The following is a 14,322-nucleotide window of genomic DNA, read 5'->3' as shown; positions in this document are numbered from 1 at the left end:
GATTCAGTTTTATATTCGATTTTACATTAGATTTTGACTTTAGTAAATCTCTGATACTCAAAATCGAATGCAAATAAAATGCAAAATCAACCAAATCACAAAATCGTCCAAAATCGAACTATGATAAGTATTACCCTTGGTCTCTTAAACTCAGGACATCTCAGTATCTCCATGATTAAAAGTACATAGATTTTGGGGGGCATGGCCTGGCTGCTGCACGGACAGGATGCTGGAGGAAAGAGCTCCCACTCACCCAGCACAATACTGGGCAAAATCGCCCTTCTGTATAAAAATAAAACCAGGCAGATTACTGCTCTGATGCCTCCAGACGCCTAGGGACGCGGAACGGAGCTTCTTTCCCCGATTTCCGACACCTCCGGTGGTGAGGCCTAGCGTGAGGACTGAAGCCGCGGCCTCGATTTCTGCAGCTCCCCGGAAGTCTTAGATGCAGTGTTTCCCGCAATCTAACAGCGGGCGCCTGACTACCTATCATCCCACTGCCTTCAGACCCTATGGTATTACCTACCAATACCTGGCTGTCTTCGACGATCATTGTGCCCTGAAAGCCTGCTGGAAACAGAAAAGAGAGGTGAGTGTGATGCAGTGGCTGAGAAGCAGCCATTATAAATATCACTCCAGCAACTCTTGCCACACTTAGCTGTGATACATAAACGGCCAATACCACCTGCTCTAACATCCTACAGCCCCTACACATCTAAGGATTGAGGATTATATATTGGTATCAAAGGTGATTTTGCGGGTCAAATCATCGCACAAAACTACATTAAGCGTCACTTTTCCACGCTTCACTGATGATGCTCCTCTCCAAGGATGATTAATACTCATTTCTGGGATACTAGACTGTCAGATATGTAATTCCAAATTATAAAGTGCGCTCTATTATTAACCCGAACTTCTGAGTTCAAACCGAACACATTGCCACTTTGAAGATATTACTGTTAAATACAATCCATATAAATTCTATATGAAAAAATATTTTTCCCCACCTAACGCCTTGCAGCCTCAACAGCAAAGGCAGGAGAAACGCAGGGCAAACCCCAATATGGCCCCAGATAAAGACACAGAGGATATATCCCCAGCGGCAAAAAGGGTCGCAGCACCCCAAGATTCTTATGTCACCTATAATGACGTGGTAGAGGCTATAAAATCGACCATGGGTCCACTATTAACTCAAGCAGTGTCAGACATTACTTCCCAAATGCAACAACTTACCCATAGAGTCACTGAAAGTGAACAAAGAGTTGGTGAACTATTTCAGGACACAACACAACTAAAACGCAGGGTGCACATGTTGGAAAAGGAAAATTAGCAGCTCTGGCACAAAATCGACGATCTTGAAAATCATTCCCGCAGGAACAACACTAGGCTGGTGGGATTACCAGAATCAGTTAAAGGACCAGCCTTAGCTCATTTTGTCCAAAATGCTCTACCAAACATATTAGGAATTGAAGCTGAATGTCGAGACTTGGTGATAGAAAGAGTACATAGGCTTGGCCAATTCCCTTCTTCTCCCGATGCACGTCCTAGAGTTATACTCTTCCGGTGTCTTAATTATCTTCATAAACAAGCTTTGTGGGCTGCTTCCAGATGCAAAAAATCAATTCAATTGGAAAATTCGAAGCTATATCTCTTTCAGGACTATTCAGTGGAAATTTCTAGAGCCCGAAAGGCCTTTTCGCAAATCTGCACTCAGTTGATTACTGATAACCGAAAGTTCGCTCTCATATACCCTGTGAGACTTCGCCTATTTGAAGGCACTTCATTCAAAGATTTCACAAACCCAGCAGATGCCGAAGCATATCTTCGTGAAGAAAAAGAAGCTACCACACAGGACATTGCGGATACTCGTATATAGTCAAAATGACACTTTTCTACTTGAGAAGCTTGACCTGTAACCAATATGGCATTACACCACGGTTACAACAAGCTGGATTCCAATTCATCGCACTCTAAAATCTTCAATGGATCACGAATTAAATCTTGCTTTCTTGTATTTTATATGGAGTTGTTAGATAAGTATACTCATTACTTTAAATACTGATTTATATTTTCTAGGCTGGTAGCCTTTTCTAGTTAGAAAGATTGTCGCCATATCCTTGCTAATGTTAAATACCAGATGAATAATTTATATTTATGATATGGAACATGATCCTCGCCTCGATTGTTTAAAGTGGTAATGTCGGTTTCATTACATAATTATTATTAAGGGTTTTGATATAGGGCGGACTAGTCGTCCAATTGAAAGTAATTTAACCTCTTTAGACATTGCCTAACTCAGGTTTGTAATGTTCTAATATATATTTGAATTACTTTATATTTGGATAGAGGGCTTAACTGCCTTCAATGTTTATAGTTTCATTGGTCCTTTCTTCCCCATGTTTTTTTCTATCCGTCTTTCTATCCTAATGTTCTTTCCCCTCCCCTCCCACATCACAATCTCATTTATAATGGTGTACAACTTCATATTGACAGGATACATAATTTTACTTGAAATGCTAATAGATAAATGGCGCTGAAACTGGGTACTTGGAATGTGGGTGGCATTAATTCCCCAGCAAAAAGGCGCAAGATATTGATGTATTTATCTAAGTAACACATTGATCTTGTTTGTTTACAGGAAACTCATCTGACTGAGATAGAAACCAGGAAACTACAAATGTTAGACTGGCTAGTAATAGCCGCAGCTCCATTCAACTCTAAGTCCAGAGGAGTAGTAATTCTAGCTAAACGTAACTTATCTATTTCTGTACTGTCAACAGATGTGGATTCAGAGGGTCGATACGTAATTGCTGAAGTACAAATAAACAAATCAAAGTATGTGATATGTATCTTTTACTACATCCAGTGCTCAAATTACTGAAGAGATGGAAAATTTCTATACCAATCTCTATACAGGTAATTCTACGGGAACTTCACTATTAGATGACAGTTCTCCTATATGGCAGACTCCCCTTCTATCACAAGTACCAGAGGAATTCTAAGATTCCCTTGTTGCCCCGATATCCCTTTATGAGGTAACAAAGGTAATAAAAGGCATGAGAAATTCTAAAGCCCAGGATCTGATGGATTCTCAGTAGAGTTTTACAAGATCCTTTTGGCACACATTGGTCATGTAATGGTCTCTGTTTTGATCATATTATTTCAACCAAAACACTACCACAACACTTCAACTCGGCAATAATCAAAGTTCTCCCAAAGTCAGGAAAAGACTTATCTTTGCCAGGCTCTTACCGTCCTATATCATTATTAAATATTGATTATAAAGTATTAACAAAAATTTATGCTGATAGATTAAAACCAATCTTACCACACATTATACACAAAGATCAAACTGGATTTATCTCGGGGAGACACTCGGTAGTTAATGTAAGAAAAGTTTTATCTATGGTTCAACAAACCAACTCCACTGACTGTCTTACCCTGAGAATAATGATATCATTTGATTCCGAAAACGCATTTGACCTTGTAACCTGGACATATCTCTATTCCACACTCCAGAGTTTTGGTTTTCCCTCTCAATTCATAGACGTTCTCAAAACACTTTGCATGGATCCTGTTTCACAAATTTCATGCAATGGGTACATTTCTTCCCCTTTTCCAATAAAACGAGGGACCCGTCAAGGTTGTCCCATGTCTACCTTATTATTTGCGATAGTAATAGAGCCCCTAGCAGTAGTACTTCGTAATACCCCTCAGGTGGAAGGGATCCAGATAGGCAGTATTGTCTCAAAAGTTGCACTTTTCACAGATGTTACTATTACTCTCTAACCCAGTTAATTCTTTACCAGTCATGTTGGAAATAATAACTAACTTTGGGTCTGTCTCAGCTTACAAGGTCAGTGTTGATAAGACAGAGATTCTCCCCATTAGTGGTGCACTGTCTTACTATACTTCTTCACCAATAATATCAACCATCCACATCTCTCCCATATCTATAAAATTTCTGGGAGTACATATTACCTCTACACCGGCTCATTTATATAATGCTAATTACACTGCAGTGATAGGGAAAATCATATCTATGTTGGATAATTGGAAATCATTACCAGTGTCTTTATTGGGCATATTGGCAATAATTAAGAGCATAATCTTTCCAAAACTCTTTTATGTGATGCAAATGTTACCGATCAGACTAATTAGAAAATATGTAACTCATGATACTAATGCCTTCTCCCGTTTCATTTGGCAAGGTAAGAGACCACGTGTGGCTTTACCTAAGACGCAAACCTCTAAACGAAAAGGTGGTTTTGCAGTACCAGATTTATTATCCTATTCCCTCTCAATCTTTTTTCGTTACACCAGTGATTGGCTACTGGAAACTAGTTCCTACACAGATCACCAATTAGATATATCATTATTTGCCCCGTTCTCACCTAGTGTATTATTGCATTCTAAGAAAGATGAGATCCCATCACATATACTTGACAATATCCTTTTTAGAGACACCTACTTCTCTTGGATCTCCATTAATCAAAAAATGAGAGATAACCCACTTAATTCCCCATACATTCCTATTTGGGGAAATCCAGCTTTTTCCCCATCATTAACAAACAATAACTTCACTGGATGGAAAAACAAAGGTTTATCCTTGATCTCAAAAGTATTTGACTCAGGAGGCCATCTTCTATCTTTTGAAAATTTACAACAGAAATATAATCTTCCAACACAACAATTTTATATGTACTTACAAGCTAGGCATGACATATCCTCTCTTAACATCCCCAAATATAATGTAGTATCCCCTACTGTATTGCAAACAATATTGAAATTAATCACTACAGTTCCATACAAGATCAGTATGTTATATACACATTTAACTGATAATCTTCAATCTCGCTCCTGAAATACTTTACTAAATACTTGGAAAAAAGATATTCCCTCTTTAAATATATTACCTGACTTGCTGAGCCACTGTGACAATACCCTACGATATCTTCAGTCAGCATACCTACAAGAAGTTCATCTCCGCTTTATTCATAGGGCATACATTTCGCCAGCTCAGAGATCTCATATGTTACCATCCGAATCTGGATCATGTTTAAAATGTCACATTTCTAGAGCCTCGTTCTTACATTGTATTTGGGAATGCAGAAAAATTAAAAAGTATTGGAACAAAATCATTCAATTTATTAATAGTATGTTTTCACTTCATTCAACCCCTAACCCAGAAGCATGTTTATGCGGCAATTTCAATTCTTGGGATCTAGGACCAGATAAATATTCCAAAATACGCCTTATAACTATTCTTCTCACATTTGCCAAAAAAGTAATCCTAATACATTGGACAAATTCATCTTCACCATCTCTTTCAGAAGTACAGAGAAAAATGTTACAGCTTTTATACTTCGATAGATGCTCAACAATGCCTGACATCAATAAAGGTGTTGAGAAATTTTGTCAGAAATGGGAACCTTTTATTAATACACTAGAGATGTCGTCTCAAGAACATATTATAAAATTGTATGAAAACACAGATTGGTACTTACTTAGACGTCTTACTATATCAGATACTGGATGAGTTGCTTCCCTCTTAATATATAGTATGTAGTTATTTAACGAAAGTCAATAGAAGTTCATCTCTATATTTCTATATTCTCATCCCCTTTTTCTTCTTCTTTCACCTTCGTGTTTCCCTTTGTCTCCCTATATACTTACTGATAATGTTTGTATATGTCTTTATTTTTTCTGTTATACTAATAATTTGCATTGATTCTTGTAATAAGATATCATCAGTATATTCACTAATGAAAAGTTATTTCTATTGTTATATTTCAGATGTTAATTGTGACTTTTCATAATTAATGAATCTGTAATTTTGCAGAACATACAATTTGTAACACTATGCAAATTTACTATGTTATATGATGCAAGATTTCCGACTATGTTCTCTTAATGTGAAAATCAATAAAAAGAAATTTTGAAAAAAAAAAAAAAGTACATAAGATTTTACCAACGCGGAAGATGCTACTGCTTTTTGAATGAGGAAGAAGCCATAACAGATGCTGAATAGCCCTTTCATCTCAGCCAGTTGCAGATTGAAGATTTAGGATTAGGTCTGTTGGTATGTGAGGTGGAGATGAGATACCAGATACACAGTCTCTGGTTTTATGTTTCCTGCGTTTATTATGACTGTCTGTATATCCATTGTTAAAATTCTATTTTCATCTGTTATACGTTAAACATGACTTGGCCATTTACAGAATATTGACTTTCCTACTACTGGTTATAGGGTTGGCTGATTCAGCTTTAAAATGGTGATGTCTTTACTGTTCTCATTTTGCCTGTTCCTACTGTGTCTCATATGGAGAATATCTCTATTTTACGTCTTTCCCGGTATTTCATGTAATTACTGTTTATTAGTCTTGGATGCCATCTTTTTGTTACTTAGCTCATTTTTTTTTTTTCCCTCTATATGGGTGATCTGCGGCGCTGGTTACTGGAATTTACTTCTAACTTTTACAATGTTATCCTTTATCATATTTCACTTCTTGCTTATACCATGGTTAGTTTTAAAATCAGCTTGTGGAATTTGGCAGCATCAATTAATTGATTAAAAAGGTAAAAAAGTTCACTTATTTGAATATTGAATGTAGATGTCTCACTTCTACAGTATAAGAAACTCATTTAATTGATATAGAAGACGAGAAACTTAACACACTAAAATTTATTATTAATTGCAGCACTAATATTCCAAAGATTGAGCTGGCCCTAGCAAATTTGGTGCCCTAGGCAAAATTTTGGCTGGTTATACCTAGCAGATAAGTCCACCAAACATGTGGACACCAAAAATAACACATATATAGCCATATGAACAATATAGTATTTTCACTGTGCAAATATACCAGAGCACCCAAAGAAATTAAAAGGCGTTCTCAAACCTTAAAACAATATACATGCAAAAGAAAAATAAATGATGTGCTTCTATTTTAGGATATTTGGGAAAAGTGTTATTCCACATAGATGAAAGTTCCAAGTTTATATTACAGCCACTTGTGAGTCCGGAGTCTGAGCACAGCCAATACAGCAGAGTATAGCGCAGCACACAGAAGCGTTCAGTGTGCCCCCTATACACAGTTACTTTAGAGTACTGCCAATCGTGGACACAGCACAGCCTGAGCCAATACAGCAGAGTATACAGTGCAGCAAACAGCAGCATGCATCACAGTGAAATGGCGACAAGTCCAGCTGCGGCACCTTATAGAGTATCAAAGTCCCTTGAGAATCCAACAACGGGAGGATGACGTGCAGCCTTCAAGTGGGATCCGAGTCTGAACTCGGGTCCCCAGTGTTCTGAGTAGTTCAGATTTCTTGGAATCCGGATTGCTCATCTATATCTATATAAATTCCAAACCAACGAGGCACCCCAGGACTTGTGGTCAAATAGAAAAAACTGCCCAGTATTACAATGTTTTGGTTTCTTTTTGTGCTGGTCCTGTGTGTGCATATATATATATATATATTATCCAAGGATGATATGCGGCACTCAGGCAGTTTAAGTAGTAATAAAGACACAGAGTCTCCGTCAATAACTCAATGTTTCAATTCTAATGGCAGAACTTTCATCAGGACCCTGTCATTAGAATTGAAATGTTGACTTACTGACGGGGACTCCATGTCTATAATCCCACTTAAACTGCCTGAGCACCACCTATCATCCTTGTATACTAATTCTATCATAAGGAGGGCACCGGCATGATTTGGAACATGCAAGTCCTAGTGCCGAGTACATGGATCTCTCTCACACCCTGATGACAAGACCGCACAGGTCTTGAAACGTTGGCGAATAAAGTCACTTTTCTTCATCAACAAAGTCCGTGGAGTGCTGCCTGTTGCTGTTTTCTAACAGACATCGCATTTCTATATATATATACTTTTATGGTCAGTCACAAGGAAATTATATGGTATATCTATATATAACTATATAGAGGAGAGAAAGGGGAGGGGATTCATGGAGAAGGGGACGGGAGTAGAGCCATCCTCCCTGCAGCCCATTGGTGGCAGTGTGTGTGTGAATGACAGCGCTCAGCACAGCAGCAGTGCGGCCCTCCCCTATTTCCCTCAGCCAGCGCGGCCAGTGTTAGACACTGAGCCTGCGCTGGCTTTCATGCTGCATTCGGAACATTTTGGTGGGCGGCTGGTTCCGCCCTCAGGGCTGTTCCGCTCTGTGTGACGGCACCAGCCGCACCACCCTAGTTATGGCCCTGCTATTAGCCACGGGCCCTTGGAATTCTGGGGCCCTTGGCAACTGCCCATTTAGTCTATAGGTAGAGACGGCCCTGGACCCAACCCCTCTAAGTGTCAGTAGCACCCCTCTCTGCCGAGTTGGTGCCCGCCCTTCTCCTCCTGTCACCCAGCGGCCCATCCTGAGCCCAGCGGCCCAGCTTACCTGAGACTCAGTCGCCCTGCTGCCTTTCTTCATGCTTCTTCAATGGGCAAGCGACTGCAGTGATGTGGCACCGACGGCTAATCCCGAGGCAGAGCCGTGAGTTGTCACTCAAGGCTCTGCTCCACAAAATCCCATGGAAGGAGTGGCAGCGGTGGGCAGCATGCTCTCCCGCGGCCATTGTCCTTGTCTCCTCCTGTAGCCAGGCCTGGATGAGCTTCTGAGCAGAGCTCATTCTGATGGTGTCGTGGGTCAGCTGTCAACCTGACTGGCTGGCGGCAGCGTGGGGCGGAACGGGGGGCAGAGCCATGGATGCCTTTAGGCATTCCAGTCACTCTAGGCATTTGCTTAGAATGCCTATGCCTAGTGCCGGCTCTGGATCGACCCTATAGGGCATTATATTATTTTGGATGCTAATGTAGAAGGAAATAGACATATATTCTGTGCAATTTATTCTCCCAATATATATAGTAAGGTTTTCTTTCCAACAATTTTTATCTAAACTACACATACAAACAACTCTCACGTCATAGTGGGAGATCACTTCAATTTGAGATCACTTCAATTTGACGGCCTCTTCTAAGATGGATAAGCAGGACTACAGTTCGTCTCCTACAAAGGTTGAGATAGGTTATTTGCCTGTCAACTAAACTTAGTTGGTGCCACTCTGCTGCCCTTGGGACCATCTTGGCTAATGACTATGGACCTGATTCAGACCCGCTCGCTAAGGCGCGATCGCTTGCTGTGTGCGACTTTCGCCCATCTGCACATGCGTATAATTCGTAGTGCGCATGCGCAAGCCATTCACTGCAATCTGATTTTGGTAGCTCGTAAGCCACTATCAGGTCGCTGCTTTGAGTGACAGATAGTGCCGTTTGTGGGTGGTAACAGGGGAAGGTGCTTGTGAACAGGGGAGTGGTGTTGTGAACGCAGGCGTGTCAGTCTCCCAAAACGCTGTTCAAAGGACGTGTATAATTAGCAAAGTAGCGTCATTGTATACGTAACCTGCATGTATTTCAGGCCACACTGATCGCAGTGCTTGCGGTGGGGAAAGGCAACCCCAAGGGCTGTGAGCAGCACCGATAGCTCACAATGGTCCCGATTAATCATACATTTCCCAGAGATGACGTGTGTTGCGAGAGGCAAGGGGGCATCTTCAGACACTTGCGAGCGCACTTTGGCGTAGCTCCCTAACACACAGTGGGTCGTCCTTACACGACGCAGTGCGAGCGCTTAATTTACATATCCAGCCCCTTTTTGCCAGCGAGCGATCGCGTCTTGCGAGCGGGTGTGAAAGAGCTCCCATATCCTAGTTTCTGATACTACTTTCTGAGAAGGGAAGAGTAAGTAAATCTGTGTTTCAGATCACGTTCTTCTCTGGAGGTTGAAGACTAAACATGTCATATGCACTTGTTGACTGTGCCATTTTCCATCTAATTTAACAAACTCTCTCAAATTTAGGAGCATGTTGGAATCCACATGGCATTCTTTTATTCTGACCAACCAGGAACATTTAGATATCACACTTCTCTTTGGCAAACAGCAAAAGTGGTTCAATTATCTTTGGCTTCATATTGCTACCACAATCATTGGAATATATTGAAGTGATATCACCCCAATAATTGACAAGGTGGCTGAGCTGCTGGATAATTGAACAATTCTACCACTGAGTTGCACCAGTGGTTTTTCCTAATATATCTTATGCAATTCAGATGCTGTCTGTTATCCTCTGCATGTCTGATGTTAGGAAAAGTGAAACTTTATTTACTAAGTTCCTCTGGCAACATAAAAAAATTATTTAGTGTTTTCTAAATCCAGTGGCGGAACTTGTGAGTAGTGGGTCCAGGTGCAAGAATTTGCTTTGGGCCCCCCTCCTCTGCCCTATTCCAAGCTCAAAGTAAAGTGGGTAACAGGGAGGGGTAGGGGATGACAGGGAGAAGCAAGAGGTAGACAAAGAGATGCAAGAAGGTGACAAGGAGAGGGTGACAGGGAGAAGCAGTGGGTGACAGGGATAGATAACAGGCAGTGGTTGACCGAGAAGAGGGTGAGGTGACAGGGAGAAGCAGTGGGTGACAGAGAGGGGGAGAGGGTGACAGGGATAGCAGACAGGCAATGGGTGAAATAGCAGTGGGTGAAAGGGAGAGGTGACAGGCAGTAGTGACAGGGAAAAGCAGTGGGTGAGAGGGAGAGGTGACAGGCAGTGGGTGACAGGGAGAGGCAGTAGGTGACAGGGAGCGGGTGATAGGAAGAGGTGACAGTCAGTGGGTGACATGGAGATGCAGTGGGTGCCCGACACATTATACTACACTGTAGTGTCGCCCACATTATGTCACACTGTAGTGCCCCACACATTATGCCACCTGTAGTGCCCACACACTATGCCACACTGTAGTGCCCAAACATTGTGCCACACTATAGTCCCCAAACATTATACCACTGGAGTGCCCACACATTATGCCACTTGTAGTGCCCACATATTAAGCCACCTCTAGTGCCCACACATTATGCTACAGTGTAGTCCCCACACATTATGCCACCTGTAGTGCCCACACATTATGCTACACTGTAGTCCCCACACATTATGCCACTTCTAGTGCCCACACATGCTACACTGTAGTCCCCACACATAAAGCCACCTGTAGTGCCCACACATTATGCCATCTCTAGTCCCCACACATTATGCCACCTGTATTGCCCACACATTATGCCACACTGTAGTCCCCACACATTATGACTCCTGTAGTGCCCACATAGTGTGCTCCCCAGCAGCATCCTCAGGCAGCCGGCAGAGCAGCAGTCACAGCCTCTGAATGAGTCACACCAATGAGGCTGCGCTTCTGTTAAACTCCAGGTCAGAGGAGCATGTGATGGGCTCCTTCAATCAGAGCTCAGCACATGCTCCTCTGACCCGACTGCAGAGACTACTGGGATATATTACTCAGTAGTGCACTGCAGTGCTGAGCCTGATTGCACTGTGCCCTGGTCCTCTCTGCGTGTAGCTGCCGGCCGACTCAGCCTTAATGACTGCCCGGGATTTACAAAAGGTGTCGGGCAATGTGGACCCGCTGGTAGTTCCACCCCTGTCCAAATCACAGGATCTCAAACTCGGTCTTCAAGACCCCCAAACAGTACATGTTTTCCAGGTCTCCTCACAGAATCACAAGTGAAATAATTAGCTCCACCTGTGGACCTTTTAAAATGTGTCAGTGAGTAATGAGTACACCTGTGCACCTGCTCGTGACCTGGAAAACGTGACCTGTGTGGGGTTCTAAGGTCCGCATTTGAGAACCACTGTTCTAAATTATCATTACCTAAAGTTCACAGTGAACTAAAGCTAGGTACACACTATACAATGTGTGTACCCAGCAATACGATGGGCGATCCCCCCCCCCCCCGCCTACAGGCCAACATATCGGGAAGCCGGTACACATTAGACAATCTGGTGCCCGACCACCCTATATGTTGGCCCCTGCCGCATCCTGCTGCATGGGGTTGTCAGTCGCATCATCAGGTTGAGCTGCATGTAGGGACGACCTGACGATGCGGCTGACGACCAAATGGGAGTGTGCAACAGCTGACATAGTGGCTACACAACAGACGATATGTCGTTCCGATCTGTCTGAATCGGGCATATTGTCCGAGAAATTGTATAATGCATTCCAGGGTTTTCAGTTATGAACTCATGACTTTAATTGAGCAGTGTTTTTTGCTACATAACTGAGTGGTTGTTAGAAATTGGAAATATGTATTAATGGGCAATTAGAGAGAGCACTCCCCAGCTGTGTTTTTACAGTAAATCTCCACTGATATAATATCTCACTTTCTGCTCCTGGCTGGTAATCAACAAATGACATTGTAGGAATTACATGAACACTCTTCAATTTGGGGGAACCTTCACTTCATACCAGGGGGTAGAAGGATATCTTGGCAATACAGACTCTACATACATTCACCAATTTACAGGAGAAATGTGACCTCCTGCATACCCATTTTTACATCTGCTTACAAGTTAGACATTTTGTCCAATCTCTTCCTGCAACCGTGCACTCTCCAACAGACTTCGGGCCTGATTCAGTTCTGCGTATACACCGGTACGATCGGCGCACATCGGCCGATCATGCAGCATTTACAGTAGGTCTGACCAGCCACAGAAATAGCAAGACATGTCGCACGCAGTACTCAAGCTGCGTGTTCAATCACAGGGGCTAATTTATGCACACCAATGAAACGGTATTCAAGCGGACATGGACGCCTGCATTTTTCTGACCACTCCCCCGTCACTAACCTCAAACGGTGACAGCTTGTCAATCACTTTGCGATAGATTCCTCTGTGAGTCCGTAATCACAATGCGACCGCAGCATATGCATGCGCAATGGCAAACAATCGCCCGAGCTGTGTCCGTATTCGCACTTGTGATTGGTTCTGATATGGTGATCATGCTTCAATTTCTTCATTGCAATAACTACAGGATGATTTTTTTTATGTGTTGATTTATTACAGTATAACTCACATTGCGGCTTGGCTCCACAGCACGTTGGCAGACTAATATCCTGAAGGTGACCTCCTCTACAAAGCTGGTTTGGTATGATGAGAACATTTAGCAAATTTTACTTTCTGCCATGTTACATGAAGTACACTTCACAACTTTGCATCACACTTATGTGTAACAGAGTCATGGTTGTGACAGAGTCAAGAGCTTGTTTGAAGTGTCATAGAGGGCAATTCAATTAAATGCCGGGAATGAGTTCCCAGAGCTATTCAATTGGCCACGCTGTTAACCTGCGACTAGAGGATATCTGCTCACATCCCCCTGAGGTTTCGATCAGAAACCCAACTAAACTAGTGTATTGATGCTAGTAGCAGGCTTAGCATGTGTGCTAACAGCATCGCAACGAGAACTTAATATGGAGAATGCCATTTACCGCAACTATACACTTTAGTGCAGTCAACGTTTCACCCATAACCTTGCCTTCCGCAGTACAAAGTCCAGATCAAATAGGCAACAAACAAAACCATCCACCATCAGTGGCAAACCATCAATGGACAATGGCCATCCCTAACCAGAATAGAAGGAAAGGAGTAGAGAAGTGAAGGTGGTGGGTAGGAGTGTGAATGGGGGAGTAGTACTGTGAACGCAGGTGTGTCTGGGCGTCCAAATGGCATTTTATGGGTGTGCATAATTAGCATGGAGGCATCATTGTACACGTCACTTGGTTGTATTTCAGCCTGCAATGATCGCAGTGCATGCGGTGGAGTAGGGTCTACCTCAAGCGCGGCATGCATCTCCGATTGCTCTCAATGGTCATGATTAATCATACACTCCCTGGAGACAGGGGCGCCCAGAGGGGGGGGAGCGGGTGCAGATTACCCGGGCCCGGGCTTCCTGAGGGGCCCGGCGGGGGCCCGGGTCTGGCGCCGCTCCCCCTCCCTCACAGCAGCCCAGCACACAGCGTGTGCTGAGCTGCAGTGGAGACTGCTCGTGGCTGCTGAGCAGCAGCCACAGCAGTCTCCTAAGCCTGTGGGGGAAGCGATCACACTGATCGTGCCCCCCCTGGCTTTGCGCCGGGCTGAGGGGGCTCAGAGCGCCCCCTCTCCCCAGCGCGCAATGCCACATCTTTTTTTTTCCCGGGAAGGGGGCGTGGCCTCGCCTCCCGCGATTAGGCCATGCCCCCTATTACCCGGGCCCGCCGCAGCTCTCAGCGGGCCTGCCTGGAGAAGACATGTGCTAAAAAAGAAAAGTGTGTGTCTTTATACCATTGTGCACTCACTCTGCCGTTGTTCTCTAAGACATAGAGGGTGTCCTTACCCCAGACAGTACGACCGCGGAATTTGCATCCTTTTGGATGCGAGCGATTGCGTCTTAGCGTCTGGGTCTGAATCGAACCCACAGTCTCATATATATATTGGAAATATGTTG

The sequence above is a fragment of the Taudactylus pleione genome, unplaced genomic scaffold (assembly GCF_031769625.1).
Source record: "Taudactylus pleione unplaced genomic scaffold, aTauple2 ptg000080l, whole genome shotgun sequence".
In the NCBI taxonomy this organism is placed as follows: Eukaryota; Metazoa; Chordata; class Amphibia; order Anura; family Myobatrachidae; genus Taudactylus; species Taudactylus pleione.
This window is presented reverse-complemented; position numbering follows the sequence as displayed.